The following is a 10,043-nucleotide window of genomic DNA, read 5'->3' on the forward strand; positions in this document are numbered from 1 at the left end:
GGCTTCAAGATGATCTTCGGTGGAAACCTTAGAGCCAACAGCCGCAAGAGAATCGATAACCCGCTTGATGTCAATAAGATAAATGCTGATAGACCGATCCCTCTTAGGGGTTTTCAACTGGGTTTTGAGCTTGCGAACACGCGCACGGGTATTGGACGCAAAATAGACATTCAGCTTGTCCCAAATTTGATATGCCGGTCGTAAACCCACCATTTTGGTTAACAAAGAACTCGACATAGAAGCCAACAGCCAAGCAACCAGAAGATTATCTTGTTGTTTATGTAGAAGAAAAAGGGGATTAGGGTTTTCTTTGCCAGAAGATAGAAACGGCGGAGGAGTGGAAGACGATTCCAAAAATTTGAGTAAATTGAGGCCTTCAACCTGCGCAAGAACCTGTTGACTCCAAATCAGGAAGTTGTCATCGGTGAGTTTCAGGGAGAGAGACGTAGGAAAGGTATGAAGTTGAGAAGAAGGAGAGGAAGAGGATGAAGGCGTTTCGTTCTCGGAAGCAGGAGAAGATGAAGAAGACATGATCAGATTCAAGAAAAAAAGGAACCTGCTCTTGATACCATGTAAGAGGAAGAAGATGAGTAAAGGTGAAACTGTAAAAGAGTGAATATTATTCAGTAAAAGTAAAAATTACATAGGGCTGAACCCTTTAGTTATATATGGGAAGGGCCTATGTAAATAACCCACTACAACAGAAACTAACTGCTAAGTAACAGCACTCCCAGTATTATATCTAATCTCTATATGTAAGACAGAAAATGTTCAATTTTTGGTGGAAAATGATTGGGGAATATAAAAGTAAGGTTGAATCAAACAAATTTTAATTCTTTATGCACTACATATTTATTGGCAAATGTTTTTTCTCAATTTATTTTAAATTTAAACAATTATAATATCAAATTAAATAGATGGATTAATTGTTTGAATTTAGTCTTCATAAATTCACCTGTTTCACTTACTTTTTTTAATCTCATATTTTAAAACTCAATTTCATCTAATTCATTATGATAGATCAATTTGAGTAATTAATTCTGGGTAGAAGAATCACTCATATATGTGTGAGAAAGTGCCCAAGAATAGTCACCTCAACTCTTATAAAAAAAAAGGTACGAGTATTAAGTTAGGGGATGATGATTTGTAACTATCACTTTTTTTATATATTTAAATTAAAATTCTATAAATTATTATATTTTATTTATATTTTTTTTATTATTATTATTTTAATATAATATTTTATTCTGAAAAGTATTTGACAAATGAATGTAGCTAGAAAAGTAGGTGTCAAAGGATATTTTTCCAATAAGTTAATATAAAAACCTAAAGAAAAGTGGCACATGGTTAAATGGTTGGGTTGCCTAAAATTTAGGCAAATGCTCAATCCACTAAAAAATATATAACGTTAGGTTTTTATATATATTTTTATGTTAAACTCAATCGGACCTAATTCATTTTTAAGCCAGTGGGGTTGGGTTGGTCAATTAGATCAAAATATTTATAAAATTTCTTTGTGTTGTTAAAAGTTATAATTCAAAAATATTAATTTAATTAAAATAAAATAAAATAATATTTACAGAAATTAATTGAAGTATTAAATTAAGTTAATAACTCAAGTTATAACAAGTTTGTAGTTTGTGTATATTAATTTAATTCATGAATCATTATAAGTTATTATTTCAATCAATCTCATTACTTCATCTACTATCTTGGAAAAAATAGAACCTCTACAACTGCTTCATCTTCTTTGAATTTATGTATAAACTTTATCATTATGCTTATTAGAATTCAATATTTTAATTAATTCTATTATTTCATATATTATCTTCAAAAATATAGAACCTGTGTGGTCATGGCCGATCCTGAAGTCTTTTATGTGGTCATGAGCCGACCCTAAAGCCTCTTTGGCTTACGCTAGAGGCTGAGAGGCTGTGTGGTCATGGGCCGATCCTGAAGTCTCTTTGGCTTACACCAAAGACTGAGGGGCTGTGTGGTCATGGACCAACCCTAAAGCCTCTTTGGCTTACGCCATAGGTTGAGGGGGTGGAGGAGTAAGAGTGTTGAACAATATTGATATTTTAGGTCAAGGATTATTTGTCTTAGCTAGAACAAAACTCATACAGTTGCTTAAGTCAAATCTTTGTGTTCAAGCAAAATATATGCATTTGGATAAGCTTATTAAAACCATGAACATGGTCTTTGATTTTTAATGTTGTTTTGAAATGAAAGTATCTAAATTGTCTCTAAATTTTTACAACATTGAAAATAACTTAGATCGATTATTAGATTATATATTTATTATATTCAATCTTTAATTAATTTGAACGAAAATAATTTGAATATGAAATATCAATTCAAATATTCAAGATTTATATCATTCCTCTTATCATATTTCTCTAAAAGTTTATATCTAAATTTGAACAATTAAAACGTTTAATTAGCTAATTCAATAAAACAACCGTTACTGAACTAGAAATATAAATAAAATAAAAATATCACTCAATCTTATTTGTACCTAATCATTAAATAAAAATTCAACATATTCCTAATCTGATTATAAAATAATAAAAACGTAGTATTTACAACGTGAATCCAAAACAAGAAAATTGATTAGTTCCTTTGACTACTTGGGCGTAGGATAAGTCCTTCTTTCTCCAAACCTGTTTTATATTTTTTTGTTCGTTTCATCCTCTCCACCCTATCTTGAAATTGTGGCCTCATTGTTCTTTGGTTTCTTCTGTATTTTTGCACATTGGCATAACTTCGTATTCTCAATCTTGATGCTATTTAGGTTTTTATTCAACTCTCATTCGTTCTTGACCCCTAGAAACTAGAAAAAATTGAACCTTTTACCTTTGCTATTCAATTTCTGACTTTTAAAATCTCATGCATTGCTTTCCATCTTTCGAAGATCCTTCTTATCTCTCTTTTGCCAAAGTTGGTCGGAAAGTGCGAGAAGAAGAAGGATGTTCCGTGATCCATTCTTGTCATTGTTTGATATGATTAGATAAGGTTAAATTGGTTTACATTTGATTTGTGTTTTGGAATTTAAAGTTCAACTCCCATATATTTCATCCTACCAATTCAGAATAACCGAACATATTTTTTATACATATCAAGCTTTCTTCCTGCACCACCATAGCTTCTACTCCACCTCCATAGGTCAGGCAACCAGACCATTTTGTCCTTAAAAAATACATTTCAAATTCTATAATCAAGAATATTTTTTTCTTTAAAAAAATACATTATGGATTACAGAATCTGGAAGGTATTCCCTGATCCATAAATATATTCTGAATTATATAATCTTTAACACCTCCATATTATAATATGTATTTTGAATTGTACAATTCGCAAGGTAAACTCGAATCCAAAATTGCCTTTCGGATTGTATAATCTAGATCCATAATTGTCTTTCAGATGGTATAATCCAGATTGTATAATTCATATTGTATAATTAAGTTCAAAATGTATTACAGATTGGACAATTCAAAAGGCACTTTTCAAATCCAGGCTTATCTTTCAAATTATACAATCCATAATACATATTACATTAACGGATGTTATGGATTGTACAATCTGAAATAAAAAAAATAAAAAATAAAAAAATAAAAAATAAACTCTAAAAATACTATAAAAAAACTTATTTCAACCATCAATATTCACGACGACCAACTAACGAAATACTACTTAAAATTGAAAAATAAGTCACCACACATTCCACCAATATAAAAACTCAAACATATACTAAGAATGGTAGGATTGGAATTTAGAAAAATATAGAAGAGATGAAGATGGAGGGGAATTTGTCATCAAGCAAATACTCTGATTAAAAGAAAAAAAAAATACTAGAGGAAGAGAGTGAAAGAAAAATATCGAAAACGTTAAACCGTTTTCAAAATCTTAAAACAAGAATTAAAAACATTTCTCTATTTTTAAAACGAGTAATACTCCGTTTCAAAATTCAATTGGGTTTTATTTTCAAAATTAAATTTAAAACAATAAACTAAAATCTTTATCACCACCCGAAATACCTATTAGTACTATTTTTTTTTTGCCACTGTTGGGCTTACATTAGGCTATTTTTTCTTGTCCATAGCTTCTCGGCTCATTCATATATAACACAAAAAATCATTTTGTTTTAAAAAATATATTTTTTAGAAAATATTATTTTTAAAAAATTCTAGATTTTACAATCCAAAATTTTTAAATCTGGTAATAATCCATAACACTCCTTACGGTAATATATATTTTGGATTGTACAATCTATAAGATATTTTCAAATTTAAAAATACTTTTCAGATTGTAAAATATGAAAAATAATTTTAAAATGTATTATAAATTGTACAATTTAAAAGATATTTCCAAATGCAAAAATACTTTTGAATTGTAAAAGATTAAATATATATTATACTAAGGGAGTGTTATGAAATTTTATAAAAAAAAAAAGTGAACGAAAAACCTTAATAAATACTCATAAGCGTAAGGTTGGAATTAAAAAATATATGAAGGTGTAGGAAGATTGGGCTTCTCTGCGACTTTGTTACCAGCCCAGTAAATATAATCTTTTCTTGACTGTTACTTTCTGCACCTTCATAGGTTTTTTTGCCACCCCTATACACAACATGAAAATACCTTTTTAACCTTCTTATGCCACCCCACAAAGTAACTTCTGGATTATGTAATCCGGACACACATTTGAAAAGAGACTTCCGGATTATGTAATCCGAAAGCTAAAAAAGACTTCCAGATTACATAATCCGAAAACTAATCGTGCATATGAAAAAAAGCTTTTGGATTATGTAATCCAGAAGTTAATTACGAATTTGAAAAAAGACTTTTAGATTACATAATTCAGAATATTATTGAGGAATATTTTTGAAAATATAAAAGTTTATGGAGGTGAGAAAAAAATATATGGAGGTGCAGGAAGAAATAACCCCTTTTCTTTCTCTGAAGTGACAACATCAGTATGTTGATTTTTCAGAGAAAAAAACATTGGAATTTAAATTATACAAATTTTAAAACTAACAAAAAAGTTTTGATATTTACATATTTCATTGACGTGTATTGATTTCCTCAAAATTCATTTGCATCTCTGATTTTTATACTTCCAATAATTAATACTTTTCTGTCCCTACATAAAAAAAAATGTTACCATAAAGGTGAAAAAGACAAGGAATTACGTTGGATCTGAAGGAGTTTTTATAAAGTGTAAAATTAGTGAAATGAATATAAAAATGGCAGAGAGAAAGCTAAAAAATGTGATGGGTCCATAGTAAGGGACGCTGTTGTGAATGCGCTTTACTTGCAGACACCACCATTGCAAGTCATTTCAGTTTCAATCATTCTTCCTTTTATTCGTGGGGAAGAGAATCGAACGTGACAAATATGATACACGCTATTCTATTTCTCCAAAAAGGTGCACATTGCAGAAAATAGTTTTAAAACTATTTGAAGAAAAATAAAATAACGAAGGAGAGTAGTAATGATGCATGTATTTTATTAAGATGAAAATAGTATTTATTGTAAAATATAATATTCCATGACCTAAAGACAAAAGTGATTTGGAAACACATGCAATGATGGATGCCCATGCCCATTAAGCTCCTTCTAAATAATATATGTTCATTATTTGTTATGGGTATGTATGCATATAAGAGTAGTTAAAAGGAGTTGGTGGAATGAACATAATTTAGATTCAAAAATGGTTCACCCACACCATATTAATTCTCCCTTCCGTGAATCCAGCTGCTTTTGTTAGTAAAATAAATATGAATAAAATTAATGCATGGATCACAGCATGATATATACATGACTCATGCGGCACCTGTCATACATATTCATGACTTCTGAATTTATACCCAAAAATAAATAAATAACCTTCGCTCCTCACACTCAGAATATTGTAAAAAATAAATACAGTATTGTGATTTTTATATAATATATCAAAATATTATATAATAATAATAACGTATATTTATAATATTAACAAGTGGGTTTACTTAGAAATGTATATGAAGTTCTAGAAACTAACAAGAGGGGTGGAAGTAGTCATTGTAAGAAAATTCCTGACACAGTCCAACATATAAAAATATGTCAGACTTTATTCTTTAAGTAGTCTTTGTAAATTGACCTAATTAACTTTACAAATAATAAGCATGTGATGTGAGTATATAGTTAATTATTTAATTAGTGCTCCTGTATTTCAGTTTAGTCTCATCAATTCTCTATTATATTAAGTCATATATAAATATTTGTTTATTATAATGTAACTGAGGTAATAAATTATGTATTAAAACATGTCACCTTTTTAAATACTGTATATGTCTCTAAGTATAAAGGGCCTTGGAATCTTTAAAAAGGAAAAATTATTATTCAAATCATTATATTAAGATTAATTAATAGGCTCTTTCTCTCATATTAACATTCTCAAATATAAGTAATCATAAATTATATCTATCTGTTTATATTTAAAAAAAAATACTTTTAAGCATTTAAAATAAACTGTAAACATTTTCCAAATAATAAAATAGATTGCAAGTTGCATAGTGAGGACCTACATTTGGTTAATAGCTGACAAGTAAATTTTAACAAGTACAACCAAATACGTTATATTTCATATTCATTGGACCTAAAAAGGGAATTTTAATGGTACGCTTATTTAACTTGCGTTGGACTCACGCTACCAATTTATATATATAATTTATTTATTAGTTTTTAAAAAAAAAGATGTTTCGAATTTAAAAGTTAAAAACTAAAAATATGATTTTATTTATGTTACATATGAGGTTGTGGGATACGTAAAAAATGAAAATTTAACCTTACAAAATAATAAAATAACAGTGTAATTACAACTAATAATTGTCTAATTAATCAACTCATACATAAAATTGGGTATCAAGAGGAATATTTTGTTATAACCTCATAGGTTTAGAAATGTGTACACTGTTGGGCCCACTTTGAGATTTGGAAGATTTTTTTTTAGTGAGTTCTTCGGAGTGGATAATTTTGGTTCAACATTTTTTATAATTTTGTTATCAAATAATGAGTCAACAACAAATGAAATATCACATTGGCATTGTAATGCTATAATCTCACATGAAATTCCAATTATACTTATTATATTTGTGCACATCACCACTTTCATTATTTTCCTCTCCCTTTCACATCATATTCACTTTGTCTCCTAATATCATTAATGATTGAAGACATACATAACCACCTCACATTCCTAACCTCTAACAAATTAAGTCTGTTATTCTTTATGCATAAGTAGTTGGGAGTTTAGTGTGACATCTAGATTATGGTTTTGTCATTAGAATGGTAAGATTATATCAAAATAATTCTATAACAAATCACTAAAAAGTTGTAAAGAAGGTTTTTAAAGAGGTTACAAGGTACAAATATATTTTTTTTTCACATAAAAAAACTCATATAACTATATTAAATTTAATTAATGATACAACATTTTAGAAAACTTTCACTTTAGTATATTTTAATAAAATTGAACTTTAAGTTTAACTCAACCTACCGACTAAGATTTGCACATAAAATGTCCATATTTTTAGTTGATGTGAGATCTTAAACACACATTCTCATGCCAAGACTCGAGTTTTAGACTATATATTTATGGGTGGTATTAAGAAGTGAACTTTAAGGCAAACTCAACCTCATAAAATTGACTTATGAAGTGAGGTTTGCACCCACTTACAAAGAGTAAAATATCTAATATCTAGTCGTTGTGGGATCTCCAAAACACCTCCCTCATGCCGAGAGTGACAACTCGTGCGTAAGACAACATATTATGGGTGGTCCGATAACGGTCTGATAGCGGGTGGTCTGATAAACCCAACAAACACTCACTAGGATAGACTCGAAATTGACTCTAATTATACTGTTCTTGAGAAATCTGAATGTTAGAATTGGGTGGATTAGCCTCGGAAGGAGTAACATCTTCTTGAGCATTAATGGATGCAGCTGTATGAGCAGATTCCGTTGGTCCTTGCTTGAATTTGTAACCTGGTGGGAAACCATGTTTATGATAATATGTATTCATTGTATGATTATTTTTTCCACAATACGTACAAAAATGGGAATTATTTCCCCTTCAGCCTCGTCCATTAAAACTACGACCTCTGCCTTTACCATATCTTCCACTGAAATTTCATGGATCAACCACAACATTCATCAACACCTTGTCAGGATCATTGTTATCAGGGAGAAGTGGGGTTCCAAATTCCCGTTCTTGTTGAACGATTAGAGAGAACACCCATGTGATATATGGCATGGGATCCATTAACATGATTTGAGATTGAATTTGACTGTATTGTTCGTTGAGACCCCTTAAGAATCGTATAATGTAGCCTGTGGTTCGACAAGTTCTAGCACAAGTAACAACACCACAGCTACAAGGGTTTGTACAAGAACACTTCAGCAATGGCTCAAACATCTCTAATTCCTCCCAAGATGTTTTTAATCTCGTGAAATATTCTGACATCGTCATATTCCCTTACTTCAACCCATATATCTCTTCTTGCAAGGTCGCAATGCGAAAATTATCACCTTAAGAAAACCTATTGCGCACATCATTCCAGATTTCAACAACGACATCCATCCACAAAACAAATTTATCTATTGAAGCTGTCATCGCACTGCGAAGCCAAGAAACCACCATTTGATTACTTTGATTCCACGTTTCGTATAAATGATTGCCGATGGGTGGAGACAGAAGACTTTCGTCAATAAATCGCAACTTGCTCTTAGATCGTAGGGATGTTTGCATATACTTCGCCGATTCATGATAATTGTTTTTGGTTAACAAGGAAGGTACGAGAACCATGGTCGAATTTTCATTGGTGCTGAGATAGTATGGATTGGATGGATTAGTAAGATGATCTAGGGTTTGGCTCGCCATGGTGAAAGAGTAATGAGCATGATGGAGAAACAAAAAAGAGATGGTTTGGAGCTCCTAAAAACTTTGATACCATATTAAGAAGTGGACTTTAAGCCTAATTCAACCTCATAAAACCGACTTATAAAGTGAGGTTTGCACCCACTTATAAAGAATGAAATGTCATAATCTCTAGTTGATGTAGGATCTCCAATAGGTGGTCCGATAGCGACCCGATAGTGGGTTGCCTGATAAACCCAACATACTTTGCTATGATATGCTCTAAATGACTCTGATATCACATTAAAAAATAAACTTTAAGTTTAACTCAACCTTATAAAATTAGTTTATAAGGTGAGCTTTGCACGTTATATACTATGAATCTCTAGTGAATGTGAGATCTCCAACAAATTATATAAGAGTCATATAAAAGAATGCAAAATAGTTTGTGATTCTCACTCTAACGAAATTAAGTTTGTATGTGCTTTGATCCCACCGTTCAAACATTGTAGTTGTAATATTATCAAACTATAATTAAATTATTAAAATTTTATTATGAAATTTGAGTATATTTAAAGTATCTTTTAATTAGAGAAATGCACATAGAAACAAGAAAAATAATAATGAACAATTGAGCATTTGGTTAAGGTTTGCTCTCATGCCATTTGTTGATAATGTTGAAAGGGTACGTAATAAATATGTGCCTATTGCATAATGGTGTGATGTGTATATGTAATTTCAATTGGAATGTTGATAATTATGTCTATGTTTTTGTATGCATTATTCAAATTTAATGTGGAGTTGAAAGGACATTAAATATCCAAATTTAAATACTTGATTAAAACTATTGGGATTAGGTGATTTTCCGATAAATGACAAAACTAGTTATTGTATAATTTACCATCCTTATAATCTAATCATTCCAATTTGATCAAAGATGTTGAATTGATAATTTTAATGTAGAAATGCACATATTTATAATTCAATATTGAATCTTAAAATCACCCTATACAGTATTATTAAATTATTTTAATAATTAAAGAGACGTGTATAATCGTATAAATGATTTTAAATTTCAAACATTTGTTGTGATTATCTATAATTTAGTGACTTTAAATATTCTAAAATTACATCTATATATAAATAA

The 10,043-nt window shown here is 29.8% G+C and overlaps 1 pseudogene; it reads right to left on the reverse strand.

Moving 5' to 3' along the window:
- Positions 1 to 8,170: 8,170 nt before the first annotated feature.
- On the reverse strand, positions 8,171 to 8,920 carry LOC150025221 (uncharacterized; annotated as a pseudogene).
- Positions 8,921 to 10,043: the final 1,123 nt, after the last annotated feature.

The sequence above is a fragment of the Phaseolus vulgaris genome, chromosome 9 (assembly GCF_051622355.1).
Source record: "Phaseolus vulgaris cultivar YP4 chromosome 9, ASM5162235v1, whole genome shotgun sequence".
Classification (NCBI taxonomy): Eukaryota; Viridiplantae; Streptophyta; class Magnoliopsida; order Fabales; family Fabaceae; genus Phaseolus; species Phaseolus vulgaris.